The following is a 19323-nucleotide window of genomic DNA, read 5'->3' on the forward strand; positions in this document are numbered from 1 at the left end:
TAACAGAGCTTGAAGAATTATTTAAATAATAAAGGGAAAATGTTGCACAATCCATGTGTGGAAAGCTTTTAGAGACTTACCCAGAAAGACTGACAGATGTAATCGCTGCCAAAGGTGCTTCTACAAAGAATTGACTATGGGAAGTGAATACGTAAAAGAGATAAATGTATTGATTTTCAATACATTTGCTAAAATTTCTAAACATGTTTTCACTTTGTCATTATGGGGTATTGTGTGTAGATGGGTGAGAGAAAAAACAGCCATTTAATCCATTTTGAGTTTAGGCTGTAACACAACAAAATGTGGAATAAGACAAGGGTCATGAATACTTTCTGATGGCACTGTATACAAGGGCCCATGCACACACACACTGAATCACTGAGGGGGAGCAGCATAACATGCAGTGTGCCAGCCGACGTGGGTGTTGAGCGATACCAGAGGTGACAAATGAAAGCTGGCACGGTAAATGAGTCTGCAACCATTTTGGTATGCTATGAGTGGGGATAGATAGGACACAGAGGAGGGAGGCAGATTGCTTATGTCAGAGATCCCCATTCTGCCTGCTCCACTGAGAGGTGCCTGTGGAGGGAGGATGGCCTCCTCTACAGGGTACCAATGGAGTAGGGTGGCACCACCTGGGCACACACACACACACACACACACACACACACACACACACACACACACACACACACACACACACACACACACACACACACACACACACAATGCCCATGCTGTGTTGCAGACACAGTGAGACTGGAGGAGGAAGAGGAGAGCACTTGGAGAAGGCCAGCTGGTGTGTCTGTGTGTTTGTGTACTCTGAGAATTGCAGTGCTCCATACCATTCCCAGTGGGTTTCCATCTCCTCTCCACTCTCCATCTCTCCATCTCTCTCTATTTCTTTCTTACACCATCCCTCTATCTTCCTCCTCCCTACCTCCCTCTGAATTCCCTTTCTCTCACCCATCACTCTCTCTCTTTCCTTAGCTCCATGTCAGTGAACCCATCTCAGTGAGTGCCTGAGGGGGGAGAGAGAGAGTAGAGAGAGAGAGATAAAGGGGAGAGAGAGAGAGCGGGAGAGAGAGAGAGGGAGCCCATTATAAGCCAGATGACTAGCTGTGTTCCAGTGTCATGCCTTAGCTGTCTCACTGTCAACATACAGTTTCAGTAAGTCAACAGTGAAAAACATTCACTTACCGTAGTCTATTTAGCATTTAGACTAGGAAAGCTATCGGCCGAAGCTATGAAAAATATACATTGAGCTATCACACTGGGGCAGTGGATTCTGCTTAGTTTTTGTACGTTTGTTAGGAAAACAGCTAATTATTTATTTGCAGGTGAGCCTTGCCAATGCAAAGGTAATCTAGCATCTAATTAAGGACACTATTGTTTTAGGTGTTCCCCAAAGAGAAAACAGCACTGTGCACTCCACTTCAAAAAGATATTTCTGTAGCTATTTCTGTAGCGTAGCAGTCAGACGTCTTTGTCTTTGTCCTGTCGTGTCCCTTGTATATATATTTTTATATATTTTTCTTCGCATATCGTTTAAAAATATTTTCCTAAACCTCAACTTCTAAATACTCTCCTGCAACCCGCCTCACCCAATGTGGCGTGGATCTGTTTTTTTTTCTAAAGTATTTCTATTTACTTCGGATCTGGAGTCCCTCAACTGAAGCTAGCCAGCTAACTACCTACCAGCTATCAGTCAGGAAACCATTGCTAGCGGTCATCAGCTAACGTTTGGCTTGGAAAGCTCTCGCCAGTTCGTACAACGTGACTCAAACCAGAGCATAACGGACCTATTTTTTTTCTCTCCATATCCCCGGATTCCTACAGCAAACTCTGAACATTTTCATCTGGATCTTCGCAATTAGCTAACCGCAATCCTGGGTGACTACTCCTGGCTAGCATTTCCATCCCGGAGCAAGTACCAATTAGCCTAAAGCTAGCCTGGCTAGGGCTCCTGGGCTACCACCGAAGCCCACTCCTGGGCTACAATATCCGGACCCCTTCTACTGCCGGTACGGGGCACGGAACCCCGCCAATCCTCTACGACTGGAATATCGACATAATCTGCCCGAGGATTCCTGAAGGCCCATTCTGCTAACCGCGGCCTGCTAGCTACCTAGAGCTACTTGGAACCCTACTAATCCACGACTGTTCTATCAACGTCACACAAAATCAGACTTACCTCCATCGCGATGTCCCCCAAAGGCCCTTCTGCTAACTTGCTAGCCCCAGTCTACTAACTGCTAGCTTGTTAGCCCCGGCCTACTAACTGCTAGCTTGTTAGCACCGACCTGCTAACTGTCTGAATTGCCGTTTCCGCAGCCAGCCCAACCACTCACTGGACCCATATGTTCACTTGGCTACGCATGCCTCTCTCTAATATCAATATGCCTCGTCCATTACTGTCCTGGTTAGTGGTTACTGTCTTATTTCACTGTAGAGCCTCTAGCCCTGCTCAATATGCCTTAACCAACCATGTTGTTCCACCTTCTACATATGCGATGACATCACCTGGTTCAAACGTCTTTAGAGACTATATCTCTCTCATCATTACTCAATGCCGAGGTTAACCTCCAATGTACTCACATCCTACCTTACCATTGTCTGTACACGATGCCTTGAATCTATGCTATCGTTCCCAGGACCCAGCTCCTTTTAATCTCTGTTCCGAACGTGCTAGACGGCCAGTTCGTATAGCCTTTAGCCGTACCCTTATCCTACATTTACATTTACGTCATTTAGCAGACGCTCTTATCCAGAGCGACTTACAAATTGGTGCATTCACCTTATGACATCCAGTGGAACAGCCACTTTACAATAGTGCATCAGATCTTTTAAGGGGGGGGGGGGGGGGGGGGGGGGGGCAGAAGGATTGCTTTATCCTAGGTATTCCTTGAAGAGATGGGGTTTCAGGTGTCTCCGGAAGGTGGTGATTGACTCCGCTGTCCTGGCGTCGTGAGGGAGTTTGTTCCACCATTGGGGGGCCAGAGCAGCGAACAGTTTTGACTGGGCTGAGCGGGAACTGTACTTCCTCAGTGGTAGGGAGGCGAGCAGGCCAGAGGTGGATGAACGCAGTGCCCTTGTTTGGGTGTAGGGCCTGATCAGAGCCTGAAGGTACTGAGGTGCCGTTCCCCTCACAGCTCCGTAGGCAAGCACCATGGTCTTGTAGCGGATGCGAGCTTCAACTGGAAGCCAGTGGAGAGAGCGGAGGAGCGGGGTGACGTGAGAGAACTTGGGAAGGTTGAACACCAGACGGGCTGCGGCGTTCTGGATGAGTTGTAGGGGTTTAATGGCACAGGCAGGGAGCCCAGCCAGCAGCGAGTTGCAGTAATCCAGACGGGAGATGACAAGTGCCTGGATTAGGACCTGCGCCGCTTCCTGTGTGAGGCAGGGTCGTACTCTGCGGATGTTGTAGAGCATGAACCTACAGGAACGGGCCACCGCCTTGATGTTGGTGGAGAACGACAGGGTGTTGTCCAGGATCACGCCAAGGTTCTTAGCGCTCTGGGAGGAGGACACAATGGAGTTGTCAACCGTGATGGCGAGATCATGGAACGGACAGTCCTTCCCCGGGAGGAAGAGCAGCTCCGTCTTGCCGAGGTTCAGCTTGAGGTGGTGATCCGTCATCCACACTGATATGTCTGCCAGACATGCAGAGATGCGATTCGCCACCTGGTCATCAGAAGGGGGAAAGGAGAAGATTAATTGTGTGTCGTCTGCATAGCAATGATTGGAGAGACCATGTGAGGTTATGACAGAGCCAAGTGACTTGGTGTATAGCGAGAATAGGAGAGGGCCTAGAACAGAGCCCTGGGGGACACCAGTGGTGAGAGCGCGTGGTGAGGAGACAGATTCTCGCCACGCCACCTGGTAGGAGCGACCTGTCAGGTAGGACGCAATCCAAGCGTGGGCCGCGCCGGAGATGCCCAACTCGGAGAGGGTGGAGAGGAGGATCTGATGGTTCACAGTATCGAAGGCAGCCGATAGGTCTAGAAGGATGAGAGCAGAGGAGAGAGAGTTAGCTTTAGCAGTGCGGAGCGCCTCCGTGATACAGAGAAGAGCAGTCTCAGTTGAGTGACTAGTCTTGAAACCTGACTGATTTGGATCAAGAAGGTCATTCTGAGAGAGATAGCAGGAGAGCTGGCCAAGGACGGCACGTTCAAGAGTTTTGGAGAGAAAAGAAAGAAGGGATACTGGTCTGTAGTTGTTGACATCGGAGGGATCGAGTGTAGGTTTTTTCAGAAGGGGTGCAACTCTCGCTCTCTTGAAGACGGAAGGGACGTAGCCAGCGGTCAAGGATGAGTTGATGAGCGAGGTGAGGTAAGGTAGAAGGTCTCCGGAAATGGTCTGGAGAAGAGAGGAGGGGATAGGGTCAAGCGGGCAGGTTGTTGGGCGGCCGGCCGTCACAAGACGCGAGATTTCATCTGGAGAGAGAGGGGAGAAAGAGGTCAAAGCACAGGGTTGGGCAGTGTGAGCAGAACCAGCGGTGTCGTTTGACTTAGCGAACGAGGATCGGATGTCGTCGACCTTCTTTTCAAAATGGTTGACGAAGTCGTCTGCAGAGAGGGAGGAGGGGGGGGGAGGGGGAGGAGGATTCAGGAGGGAGGAGAAGGTGGCAAAGAGCTTCCTAGGGTTAGAGGCAGATGCTTGGAATTTAGAGTGGTAGAAAGTGGCTTTAGCAGCAGAGACAGAAGAGGAAAATGTAGAGAGGAGGGAGTGAAAGGATGCCAGGTCCGCAGGGAGGCGAGTTTTCCTCCATTTCCGCTCGGCTGCCCGGAGCCCTGTTCTGTGAGCTCGCAATGAGTCGTCGAGCCACGGAGCGGGAGGGGAGGACCGAGCCGGCCTGGAGGATAGGGGACATAGAGAGTCAAAGGATGCAGAAAGGGAGGAGAGGAGGGTTGAGGAGGCAGAATCAGGAGATAGGTTGGAGAAGGTTTGGGCAGAGGGAAGAGATGATAGGATGGAAGAGGAGAGAGTAGCGGGGGAGAGAGAGCGGAGGTTGGGACGGCGCGATACCATCCGAGTAGGGGCAGTGTGGGAAGTGTTGGATGAGAGCGAGAGGGAGAAGGATACAAGGTAGTGGTCGGAGACTTGGAGGGGAGTTGCAATGAGGTTAGTGGAAGAACAGCATCTAGTAAAGATGAGGTCAAGCGTATTGCCTGCCTTGTGAGTAGGGGGGGAAGGTGAGAGGGTGAGGTCAAAAGAGGAGAGGAGTGGAAAGAAGGAGGCAGAGAGGAATGAGTCAAAGGTAGACATGGGGAGGTTAAAGTCACCCAGAACTGTGAGAGGTGAGCCGTCCTCAGGAAAGGAGCTTATCAAGGCATCAAGCTCATTGATGAACTCTCCAAGGGAACCTGGAGGGCGATAAATGATAAGGATGTTAAGCTTGAAAGGGCTGGTAACTGTGACAGCATGGAATTCAAAGGAGGCGATAGACAGATGGGTAAGGGGAGAAAGAGAGAATGACCACTTGGGAGAGATGAGGATCCCGGTGCCACCACCCCGCTGACCAGAAGGTCTCGGGGTGTGCGAGAACACGTGGGCAGACGAAGAGAGAGCAGTAGGAGTAGCAGTGTTATCTGTGGTGAGCCATGTTTCCGTCAGTGCCAGGAAGTCGAGGGACTGGAGGGACGCATAGGCTGAGATGAGCTCTGCCTTGTTGGCCGCAGATCGGCAGTTCCAGAGGCTACCGGAGACCTGGAACTCCACGTGGGTCGTGCGGGCTGGGACCACCAGGTTAGGGTGGGCGCGGCCACGCGGTGTGAAGCGTTTGTATGGTCTGTGCAGAGAGGAGAGAACAGGGATAGACAGACACATGGTTGACGGCTACAGAAGAGGCTACGCTAATGCAAAGGAGATTAGAATGACAAGTGGGCTACACGTCTCGAATGTTCAGAAAGTTAGGCTTACGTTGCAAAAAATAAGAATAAAATACAAGATCTTATTGACTAAAATGATATAGTACTGCTGGCTGGTGAAGTAGCCTGGCTAGCAGTGGCTACGTTGTTGAAAGTGAAGCTGGCTAGGTAACCTCGACAATTTCACTAAATTTCTCTAAACTACACAATTATCATGGATACAAGGACAGGAAAGACAACTAGCTAACACTACGCTAATCAAGTCGTTCCGTTGTAATGTAAGTTTCTACAGTGCTGCTATATCCTACTTCTCCTCTGTTCCTCTGATGATGTAGAGGTTATTAAACCAGGTCCTGCAGTGCCTAGCTCCACTCCCACTCCCCAGGTGCTCTCATTTGTTGACTTCTGTAACCGTAAAAGCCTTGGTTTCATGCATGTTAACATTAGAAGCCTACACCCTAAATTTGTTTTACTCACTGCTTTAGCACACTCTGCCAACCCGGATGTCTTAGGCGTGTTTGAATCCTGGCTTAGGAAAACCACCAAAAACCCTGAAATCTCCATCCCTAATTATAACATTTTCCACCAAGATAGAACTGCCAAAGGGGGCAGTGTTGCAATCTGCTGCAAAGATAGCCTGCAGAGTTCTGTCCTACTATCCAGGTCTGTACCCAAACAATTCGAGCTTCTACTTCTAAAAATTCACCTTTCCAGAAACTCTCTCACTGTTGCCGCTTGCTATAGATCACCCTCTGCCCCCAGCTGTGACCTCGACACCATCTGTGAATTGATCGCTCCCCATCTAGCTTCAGAGTTTGTTCTGTTAGGTGACCTAAACTGGGATATGCTTAACACCCCGGCAGTCCTACAATCTAAGCTTGATGCCATCAATCTCACACAAATCATCAAGGAACCCACCAGGTACAACCCTAAATCCGTAAACATGGGCACCCTAATAGACATTATCCTGACCAACTTGCCCTCCAAATACACCTCTGCTGTCTTCAATCAAGATCTCAGCGATCACTGCCTCATTGCCTGTATCCGCCACGGGTCCACGGTCAAACGACCACCCCTCATCACTGTCAAACGCTCCCTAAAACACTTCTGCGAGCAGGCCTTTCTAATCGACCTGGCCCGGGTACCCTGGAAGGATATTGACCTCATCCCGTCAGTTGAGGATGCCTGGTCATTCTTTAAAAGTTACTTCCTCACCATATTAGACAAGCATGCTCCGTTCAAAAAATGCAGAACCAAGAACAGATATAGCCCTTGGTTCACTCCAGACCTGACCGCCCTCGACCAGCACAAAAACATCCTGTGGCGAACTGCAATAGCATCGAAGAGCCCCCGCGATATGCAACTGTTCAGGGAAGTCAGGAACCAATACACGCAGTCAGTCAGGAAAGCAAAGGCCAGCTTTTTCAAGCAGAAATTTGCATCCTGTAGCTCTAACTCCAAAAAGTTCTGGGATACTGTAAAGTCCATGGAAAACAAGAGCACCTCCTCCCAGCTGCCCACTGCACTGAGGCTAGATAACACGGTCACCACTGATAAGTCCGTGTTAATCGAAAACTTCAACAAACATTTCTCAATGGCTGGCCATGCCTTCCACCTGGCGACTCCAACCTTGGCCAACAGCCCCGCCCCCCCCCGCTGCTACTCGCCCAAGCCTCCCCAGCTTCTCCTTTACCCATATCCAGATAGCAGATGTTCTGAAAGAGCTGGAAAACCTGGACCCATGCAAATCAGCTGGGCTTGACAATCTGGACCCCCTATTTCTGAAACTGTCCGCCGCCATTGTCGCACCCCCTATTACCAGCCTGTTCAACCTCTCCTTCGTATCATCTGAGATCCCCAAGGATTGGAAAGCTGCCGCTGTCACATCCCTCTTCAAAGGGGGAGACACCCTGGACCCAAACTGTTACAGACCTATGTCCATCCTGCCCTGCCTAGCTAAAGTCTTCGAAAGCCAAGTCAACAAACAGATCACTGACCATCTCGAATCCCACCGTACCTTCTCCGCTGTGCAATCCGGTTTCCGAGCCGGTCACGGGTGCACCTCAGCCACGCTCAAGGTACTAAACGATATCATAACCGCCATCGATAAAAGACATTACTGTGCAGCCGTCTTCATCGACCTGGCCAAGGCTTTCGACTCTGTCAATCACCATATTCTTATCGGCAGACTCAATAGCCTCGGTTTTTCTAATGACTGCCTTGCCTGGTTCACCAACTACTTTGCAGACAGAGTTCAGTGTGTCAAATCGGAGGGCATGTTGTCCGGTCCTCTGGCAGTCTCTATGGGGGTACCACAGGGTTCAATTCTCGGGCCGACTCTTTTCTCTGTATACATCAATGATGTTGCTCTTGCTGCGGGCGATTCCATGATCCACCTCTACGCAGACGACACCATTCTGTATACTTCCGGCCCTTCCCTGGACACTGTGCTATCTAACCTCCAAACGAGCTTCAATGCCATACAACACTCCTTCCGTGGCCTCCAACTGCTCTTAAACGCTAGTAAAACCAAATGCATGCTTTTCAACCGTTCGCTGCCTGCACCCGCACGCCCGACTAGCATCACCACCCTGGACGGTTCCGACCTAGAATATGTGGACATCTATAAGTACCTAGGTGTCTGGCTAGACTGCAAACTCTCCTTCCAGACTCATATCAAACATCTCCAATCCAAAATCAAATCTAGAGTCGGCTTTCTATTCCGGAACAAAGCCTCCTTCACTCACGCCTTCACAACTTACCCTAGTAAAACTGACTATCCTACCGATCCTCGACTTCGGCGATGTCATCTACAAAATAGCTTCCAATACTCTACTCAGCAAACTGGATGCAGTTTATCACAGTGCCATCCGTTTTGTTACTAAAGCACCTTATACGACCCACCACTGCGACCTGTATGCCCTAGTCGGCTGGCCCTCGCTACATGTTCGTCGTCAGACCCACTGGCTCCAGGTCATCTACAAGGCTATGCTAGGTAAAGTGCCGCCTTATCTCAGTTCACTGGTCACGATGGCTACACCCACCCGTAGCACGCGCTCCAGCAGGTGTATCTCACTGATCATCCCTAAAGCCAAAACCTCTTTTGGACGCCTTTCCTTCCAGTTCTCTGCTGCCTGCGACTGGAACGAATTGCAAAAATCTCTGAAGTTGGAGACTTTTATCTCCCTCAACAACTTTAAAAATATGCTATCCGAGCAGCTAACCGATCGCTGCAGCTGTACATAGTCCATCTGTAAACTACCCACCCAATTTACCTACCTCACCCCCATACTGCTTTTATTTATTTACTTTTCTGCTCTTTTGCACACCAGTATCTCTTCTTGCACATGATCATCTGATGATTTATCACTCCAGTGTTAATCTGCTAAATTGTAATTATTCGATTTATTGCCTACCTCATGCCTTTTGCACACATTGTATATAGATTCTCTTTTTTCTACCATGTTATTGACTTGTTTATTGTTTACTCCATGTGTAACTCTGTGTTGTTGTCTGTTCACACTGCTATGCTTTATCTTGGCCAGGTCGCAGTTGCAAATGAGAACTTGTTCTCAACTAGCCTACCTGGTTAAATAAAGGTGAAATAAATAAAATAAAAATAAAATAGATTTCATGACTAGAAGCTCAAAAGACGAAAACGTCTTTTTTTTTTTTTATTGTAAATTGAAATTTGCTATCGTAAATGTTAGCAACACCACCGCCTTTGCGGGATGCACGGGGGATATGGTCACTAGTGTAACCAGGAGGTGAGGCCTCGATAGATTCATCAGGCTTACGCCATGTTTCAGTCAGGCCAATCACATCAGGATTATGATCAGTGATTAGTTCATTGACTATAACTGCCTTTGAAGTGAGGGATCTAACATTAAGTAGCCCTATTTTGAGATGTGAGGTATCACGATCTCTTTCAATAATGTCAGGAATGGAGGAGGTCTTTATCCTTGTGAGATTGCTAAGGAGAACACCGCCATGTTTAGTTTTGCCCTACCTAGGTCGAGGCACAGACACAGTCTCAATGGGGATAGCTGAGCTGACTACACTGACTATGCTAGTGGCAGACTCCACTAAGCTGGCAGGCTGGCCTGCTGCCTGGCCTGCACCCTATTTCATTGTGGAGCTAGAGGAGTTAGAGCCCTGTCTATGTTGGTAGATAAGATGAGAGCACCCCTCTAGCTAGGATGGAGTCTGTCACTCCTCAGCAGGCCAGGCTTGGTCCTGTTTGTGGGTGAGTCCCATTATCTACAAATTCTATCTTTTGGGAGGGTCAGAAAACAGTTTTCAACCAGCGATTGAGTGCTGAGACTCTGCTGTAGAGCTCGTCACTCCCCCTAACTGGGAGGGGGCCAGAGACAATTACTCGATGCCGACATATCTTTCTAGCTGATTTACACGCTGAAGCTATGTTGCGCTTGGTGACCTCTGACTGTTTCATCCTAACATCGTTGGTGCCGACGTGGATAACAATATCTCTATACTCTCTACACTCACCAGTTTTAGCTTTAGCCAGCACCATCTTCAGATTAGCCTTAACGTCGGTAGCCCTGCCCCCTGGTAAACAGTGTATGATCGCTGGATGATTCGTTTTAAGTCTAATACTGCGGGTAATGGAGTCGCCAATGACTCTGGTTATCAATTTGTCAGAGCTAATGGTGGGAAGCTTCGGCGTCTCAGACCCCGTAACGGGAAGAGTAGAGACAAGAGAAGGCTCGGCGCCAGACTCCGACTCGCTGCTTAATGGGGAAAACTGGTTGAAAGTTTCTGTCGGCTGAATGAGCGACACTGGTTGAGCATTCCTACAGCATTTCCCTCCAGAAGCCATGAAAAAGTTGTCCGGCTGCGGGGACCGTGTGAGGGGATTTATACTACTACCTGTACTTACTGGTGGCATAGACGTTGTTTCATCCTTTCCTACACTGAAATTACCCTTCCCTAACGATTGCGTCTGAAGCTGGGGTCGCAGCACAGCTATCCTCACCGTAAGGCGATTGTTCTCCTGTGTATTATGAGTACAGCGACTGCAATTAGTTAACCTGTTTGGGCTGCAGGGGCAGTATTGAGTAGCCGGATAAAAGGGGCCCATTTCAAACGGCCTCGTACTCAATTCTTGCTCGTACAATATGCATATTATTATTACTATTGGATAGAAAACACTCTCTAGTTTCTAAAACCGTTTGAATTGTATCTGTGTAAAACAGAACTCATTTTGCAGCAAACTTCCTGACAGGAAGTGGAAAATCTGAAATCGATGCTCTGTTCTAGGGCCTGCCTATAAATGTCCTTGATATATATCAGTATACATGCACTTCATACGTCTTCCACTAGATGTCGACAGGCAGTGAGAAGAAATGGAGTGTGTAACTTGATCTGGGGTCGAACAAAAGCTCTTTGTATGATGTGTCACCAGTTTTCTGGAGAGCGCGTGAAGGGACCTGGTTTTGCCTTCTGTACAGCTGCCGTTATAGACGACTAATATCTCCGGCTTTGATTTTATTTGATACACGTGACAATATCATCGTAAAGTATGTTTTTTCAACAGTTTTATTCAATTATTGAAATTTTTTCTGGACGTTAGGCGTGTTGCGTTGTGTGCCTTTGTTCAGGAAGGAGAGCTTCGCAGCACTTTGCTAGCTTTCCGTGCTAATTGACTGGAGAAGAGGACATTCTAAATCCAAACAACGATTGTTCCCGACAAAGGACCCCTTGTACAACATTCTGATGAAAGATCGTCAAAAGTAGGACCCATTTTATGATGCTATTTCATATATCTGTCGAACATGTGAAATAGTAGTTTGCGCCTAGATTTTGGGTACTCTCTTGCTATACCTAAGCTGGATGTCGTAATGAAGTTATTTTTAGAATTCTAACATGGCAATTGCATTAAGAACTAGTGTATCTATCATTTCCTATACAACATGTATTTTTTAGTAACGTTTATGTATAGTTATTTGGTCAGAATAGTTGAGTGCCATAAAAATATCTGCACATTCTGGGAAAAAGATGCTACGTTAGCACAATGTATAACCACTGATTTCAGCTCTAAATATGCACATTTTCGAACGAAACATAAGTGTATGTATAACCTGATGTTATAGGACTGTCATCTGATGAAGCTTATCAAGGTTAGTCAAAAATTATATATCTTTTGCTGGTTTATTCGCTATTGCTAAGGTGCCTATTGCTATCACTAATGTGCCTTGATGAATGAATGCGGTAGTGTGGTAGGCTATTGTAGTAAGCTAATTTAATGCTATATTGTGTTTTCGCTGTAAAACACTTAAAAAATCGGAAATATTGGCTGGATTCACAAGATGTTTGTCTTTAATTTGCTATACACCATCGATTTTTCAGAAATGTTTTATGATGAGTATTTAGGGATTTGACGTTGGTGTCTGTAATTACTCTGGCTGCTTCGGTCCTATTTGTGATGGTAGCTGTGATGGTAGCTTCAATGTAAAACTGATTTATACCTCAAATATGCACATTTTTCGAACAAAACATAGATTTATTGTATAACATGTTATAAGACTGTCATCTGATGAAGTTGTTTCTTGGTTAGTTTGGTTGGTTCTTGGTTAGCTAGGTTGGTTTTGTGCATGCTACCTGTGCTGTGAAAAATGTCTGTCCTTTTTTGTATTTGGTGGTGAGCTAACATAAATATATGTGGTGTTTTCGCTGTAAAACATTTAAAAAATCGGACATGTTGGCTGGATTCACAAGATGTTTATCTTTCATATGCTGTATTGGACTTGTTAATGTGTGAAAGTTAAATATTTCAAAAAAATATATTTTGAATTTCGCGCCCTGCACTTGAAGTGGCTGTTGTCATATTGTGCCCGGCTTCGGGCTTGCAGCCCAAAGAATTAATGTTACTACTTAGCTACGGCTTTTGAAGGTGCTGATGAACCATGTCCAGATAAAGCGTCCGGCGTGAAAAAGTTGAATGAAAAAAAAAACTAAAACTAAAAATATAAACGGTAATTAAAAAGTAAAAACCGTAAAGTTGTCAGGTAGCAAAGTAAGGTTGGCAACAAAACGCACAGCAGCACGTCTGCAAGTTGCAAGTTCAAGAGGAAGTGACGAGCTGGAAGTGTTTAAATCTAGTATCGGCTTCCTATATTGCAACAAAGCATCCTTCAGTCATGCTGCCAAACAGACCCTCGTAAAACTGACCATCCTACCGATCCTCGACTTCGGCGATGTCATCTATAAAATAGCCTCCAACACTCTCCTCAACAAATTGGATGCAGTCTATCACCGCGCCATCCGTTTTGTCACCAAAGCCTCACACACTACCCACCACTGCGACCTGTACTTTCTCGTTGGTTGGCCCTCGCTTCATACTCGTCGCTAACCCACTGGCTACAGGTTCTCTACAAGTCTCTGCTAGGTAAAGCCCCGCCTTATCTCAGCTCACTAGTCACCATAGCAGCACCCACTCGTAGCACGCACTCCAGCAGGTATATCTCACTGGTCACCCCCAAAGCCAATTCCTACTTTGGCCGCCTTTCCTTCCAGTTCTCTGCTGCCAATGACTGGAACGAACTGCAAAATCACTGAAGTTGGAGAATCATATCTCCCTCACTAGCTTTAAGCACCAGCTGTCAGAGCAGCTCACAGATCACTGCACCTGTACATAGCCCATCTGTAAACTGCCCATCTATCTACCTCATCCCCATACTGTAATTATTTATTTATCTTGCTCCTTTGCACCCCAGTATCTGTACTTGCACATTCATCTTCTGCACATCTACCATTCCAGTGCTTAATTGCTATATTGTAATTACTATGCCACCATGGCCTATTTATTGCCTTAACTCCCTTATCTTACCTCATTTGCACACACTGTATATATATACTTTTTTGTTTTATTTTTTTCTACTGTATTATTGACTGTATTGACTTCCATGTGTAACTCTGTGTTGTTGTATGTGTCGAATTGCTATGCTTTATCTTGGCCAGGTCACAGTTGCAAATGAGAACTTGTTCTCAACTAGCCTACCTGGTTAAATAAAGATGAAATAAAAAACATAATCAGGCTATCATCCACTCTCATAGTGGCCTTCAACAAAGGCATTATCTTAGCTGTACCACAATTATTGTCACAAACACTTTACAGGTCTTGCTCGAAGACTGATTACCTTTTAGGTAAAAGAGAGGGACAGTATGAGAAAAAGATGGATAGCGGATTTAGCATGGGGAAGAAAGGTAAGTAGTGTTGTCTAAAAAGTTTGATTTCAATATGGTTTGCAGAGAAATGTGGCAGCAATTGAAAGATTGTCACAGTGCAGGAACTACAAAGGTCCCACCGGCTACAAGCAGATCAAAATACAATTTGCAGGAACGTCATCTGTAGGCCGTTTCAAATCAGAGACTTGTCATCTGGCTATAATGAAATGCCACCCACCAGGTAAGACGAAGCCAGCCTGACAACTGTTCATCTGAGCTTCCTACAGGATATCCTGCCCATAGTTTGACTTACTGGGTTGACAGACAGGTACTACTTCTGTGACACACACACATTCATGCATGCAAGTCTGCACACACACAAACACACAAACACACCCAGGTACACCCAAGAGGGGGTCCAGTATGCACACCTGAGGGCTATTCTTGGGGTTAACATGAAGTTCCTCACACTGACAGGGTGTCAATACAAAGCAATTTACAGGCTCATGAAAAATCGACCCCTCAGATAACAGGCAATTTCTCAGCTCTCATGGCAGCAAAGAAGGGCCAAATAACCAAAAAGAAAGAGGGCTGGAGAGCATGCTGTGATTAGGAGCACATTGACCCGCTGGAGATGCCTTAGTCACACACAGACACATACATACGTATGCATGAAGCACGGCCACAGATACAGTGCCTTCAGAAAGTTTTCATACCACTTGATGTTTTGTTGTGTTACATCCTGAATTTAAAATAAATTCAATTGCGACTTTTATCACTGGCCTATACACACAATACCTGAAAACATCAAAATGGAAATATGTTTTACAATTTACTTAAAAAGGAAAAGCTTAAATGACTTCAGTCAATAAGTAGACTGCTCAAAAAAATAAAGGGAACACTTAAACAACACAATGTAACTCCAAGTCAATCACACTTCTATGAAATCAAACTGTCCACTTAGGAAGCAACACTGATTGACAATACATTTCACTTGCTGTTGTGCAAATGGAATAGACAAAAGGTGGAAATTATAGGCAATTAGCAAGACACCCCCAATAAAGGAGTGATTCTGCAGGTGGTGACCACAGACAACTTCTCAGTTCCTATGCTTCCTGGCTGATGTTTTGGTCACTTTTGAATGCTGGCGGTGCTCTCACTCTAGTGGTAGCATGAGACGGAGTCTACAACCCACACAAGTGGCTCAGGTAGTGCAGTTCATCCAGGATGGCACATCAATGCGAGCTGTGGCAAAAAGGTTTGCTGTGTCTGTCAGCGTAGTGTCCAGAGCATGGAGGCGCTACCAGGAGACAGGCCAGTACATCAGGAGACATGGAGGAGGCCGTAGGAGGGCAACAACCCAGCAGCAGGACCGCTACCTCCGCCTTTGTGCCAGGAGGTGCACTGCCAGAGCCCTGCAAAATGACCTCCAGCAGGCCACAAATGTGCATGTGTCTGCTCAAACGGTCAGAAACAGACTCCATGAGGGTGGTATGAGGGCCCGACGTCCACAGGTGGGGGTTGTGCTTACAGCCCAGCACCGTGCAGGACGTTTGGCATTTGCCAGAGAACACCAAGATTGGCAAATTCGCCACTGGCGCCCTGTGCTCTTCACAGATGAAAGCAGGTTCACACTGAGCACATGAGCACGTGACAGACGTGACAGAGTCTGGAGACGCCGTGGAGAACGTTCTGCTGCCTGCAACATCCTCCAACATGACCGGTTTGGCGGTGGGTCAGTCATGGTGTGGGGTGGCATTTCTTTGTGGGGCCGCACAGCCCTCCATGTGCTCGCCAGAGGTAGCCTAACTGCCATTAGGTACCGAGATGAGATCCTCAGACCCCTTGTGAGACCATATGCTGACACATGCACATTTGTGGCCTGCTGGAGGTCATTTTGCAGGGCTCTGGCAGTGCACCTCCTTGCACAAAGGCGGAGGTAGCGGTCCTGCTGCTGGGTTGTTGCCCTCCTACGGCCTCCTCCACGTCTCCTGATGTACTGGCCTGTCTCCTGGTAGCGCCTCCATGCTCTGGACACTACGCTGACAGACACAACAAACCTTTTTGCCACAGCTCGCATTGATGTGCCATCCTGGATGAACTGCACTACCTGAGCCACTTGTGTGGGTTGTAGACTCCGTCTCATGCTACCACTAGAGTGAGAGCACCGCCAGCATTCAAAAATGACCAAAACATCAGCCAGGAAGCATAGGAACTGAGAAGTGGTCTGTGGTCACCACCTGCAGAATCACTCCTTTTTTGGGGGTGTCTTGCTAATTGCCTATAATTTCCACCTTTTGTCTATTCCATTTGCACAACAGCATGTGAAATTTATTGTCAATCAGTGTTGCTTCCTAAGTGGACAGTTTGATTTCATAGAAGTGTGATTGACTTGGAGTTACATTGTGTTGTTTAAGTGTTCCCTTTATTTTTTTGAGCAGTGTATTTAACTCCTTTGTTACGGCAAGCCTAAATAAGTTGAGAAAAACGTAATGTCACATAATAAGTTGCATGGATTTACTCTGTGTGCAACAATAGTGTTTAACATGATTTTTGAATGACTACCTCCTCTCTGTACCCCACACATACAATTATCTGTACGGTCCCTCAGTCGAGCAGTCAATTTCAAACACAGATTCGCTCACAAAGACCAGGTAGGTTTAGGTAGGTGCCAGGTAGGTGCCCCGCTAAAAAGGGCACCTATTGGTAGAAGGGTACAAATAAAAAAGCAGACATTGAATATCCCTTTGAGCATGGGAAGTTAATAATTAAACTTTGGATGGTGTATCAATACAAGCAGCCACTATAAAAGATGCAGGCATTTTTCCTAACTCAGTTGTTGGAGAGGAAAGAAATCGCTCAGGGATTTCACCATGAGGCCAATGGGGACTTCAGAACAGTTTCAGATTTTAATGGCTGTGATAGGAGAAAACTGAGGATGGATCAACAACATTGTAGTCACTCCACAATACTAACCTAATTGACAGATTGAAAAGAAGGAAGCCTGTACAGAATGAAAATATCCCAAAACATGCATCCTGTTTGCAACAAGGCACTAAAGTAATACTGCAAAGATATGGCAAATCCATTAACTTTTTGTCCTGAATAGAAACTGTAATGTTTGGGGCAAATCCAATACAACACATTACTGAGTACCACTCTCCATATTTTCAAGCATACTTGTAATGCTTGTAATCTTAAAGGACTGAGGAGTTTTCTGGATCAAAAATAAACGGAATGGATCTAAGCATATGCAAAATCCTAGAGTAAAACCTGGTTAAGTCTGCTTTCCACCAGACACTGGACAAACAACCTAAAACACAAGGCCACATCTACACCGGAGTTGCTTATCAAGAAGACAGTGAATATTCCTGAGTGGCCAAGTTACAGTTTGACTTAAATCTACTTGAAAATCGATGTTAAGACTTACAGTAAAAAGTCTTACTGTTTAGCAATGATCAACAACAATTTGACAGAGAAAAATAATGGGCAAATATTGTGCAACCCAGGTGTGCAACGCTCTTAGAGACCTACCCAGAAAGACACAGCTGTAATCGCTGCCAAAGATGATTCTAACATGTATTGACTCAGGGGTGTGAATACTTATGTAAATGAGATATTTCTGTATTTCATTTCCAATAAATTTAGAAACGTTTCTAAAAACATGTTTTCACTTTGCCATTATGGGGTATTGTGTGTAGCTGGGTGAGGGAGAATAAAACCATATTTAATCAATTTGGAATTCAGGCTGTAACTCAACTAAATGTGGAAGAAGTCAAGGGGTATGAATACTTTCTGAAGGCACACATGGACTACCGGTCAAAAGTTTTAGAACACCTACTCATTCAAGGGTTTTTCTTTATTTTACTGTTTTCTACATTGTACAATAATAGTGAAGACATCAAAACTATGAAATAACAAATATGGAATCATGTAGTAACCAAAAAAGTGTTAAACAAATCAAAATATATTTGAGATTTGAGATTCTTCAAATCCTCCACCCTTTACCTTGACGACAGCTTTAAATACTCTTGGCATTCTCTCAACCAGCTTCACCTGGAATGCTTTTCCAACTGTCTTAAAGGAGTTCCCTCATATGCTGATCACTTGTTGGCTGTTTTCCTTCACTCTGCGGTCCGACTCATCCCAAACCATCTCAATTTGGTTGAACCCTTGAATGAGTAGGTGTTCTTAAACTTTTGACCGGTAGTGTACATGTAGGCACATGTGGACACAAAATGTTGTCAGGTAACTAATTCTGTTCTAGAAAAGATGGGAGAGTGGGGGGTGATATGTCAAAGAACTGGCAGATGAAAGTAAGACCGTCGATAATTAGGATACCACTCTGTGCAAAGAGTAACTGAAAAGCCAATTCATAATTCACAATAAAGAAGACTTGAAAGTCAGAGTGAAGTTAAGATTTAAAATCTATATATTTTTTATCTTTATACAATGAAACAATTGAAAGATAGTCCTTGAACCTGACCTTGAGTGAGAGTAAGAAGTTGAAAGGGAGGAGCAGCTACCACCAAAGAAGAGGAATGTCAAACGCTCCCTGGCACGGCTCCAAAGATCAAACACACACCATGGACATTTGGGGTAAATCAAAGGGCCAACAGTCCCAGCAGTGCACCTCCAATTCCCCCGGAGACAGTGAGAAAAGTTAAACAAAGACCACAAACCATTTTTCCCATCCATATAAACTGCAGTTCAGCAGCATGCCTGTTACTCTTGACTTCCTTTTAAGATCATGAGTTAGATGTTTGAACACTTCCCAGTTATTTAAATGAATCAATGAATAGTTTGGATGCAGTTGCAGAGACAGACCAGACAGACCAGACGGACCAGACGGACCCGACGGACCCGACGGACCCGACAGACCCGACCGACCCGACCGACCCACCCGCCCACCCACCCAAAGGAAGGAGACGGCGCATCACAGTGAACAATGTGGCTAATGCTATCCCCTTCTTCTTTCTGTCTGGAACCCTCTTATCTTCTCATTTCATGAATCATAAACTTGTGAAATAAGAGTGTTGAGGCGAATAAAGTAGGACTGTGTAACCATGGAGACACAGGTAGCACTTGGGGCGGTGCTACAGTGTTTAGAAGCACCCTGCAGTGGCGGAGCAGCACCTTTCCCAGGGAAAAGCTTGATGTTAGCAGCATGGCGTTCTGTTGGAGCCAATGAGTTTGATCACGCATGACTGATAAACAATAGACAGGAAAAGTAAAAGGGATGAAAAGGTGAGAGAGGACCCTGAGG

The sequence above is a fragment of the Salvelinus fontinalis genome, chromosome 31 (assembly GCF_029448725.1).
Source record: "Salvelinus fontinalis isolate EN_2023a chromosome 31, ASM2944872v1, whole genome shotgun sequence".
Taxonomy (NCBI): domain Eukaryota; kingdom Metazoa; phylum Chordata; class Actinopteri; order Salmoniformes; family Salmonidae; genus Salvelinus; species Salvelinus fontinalis.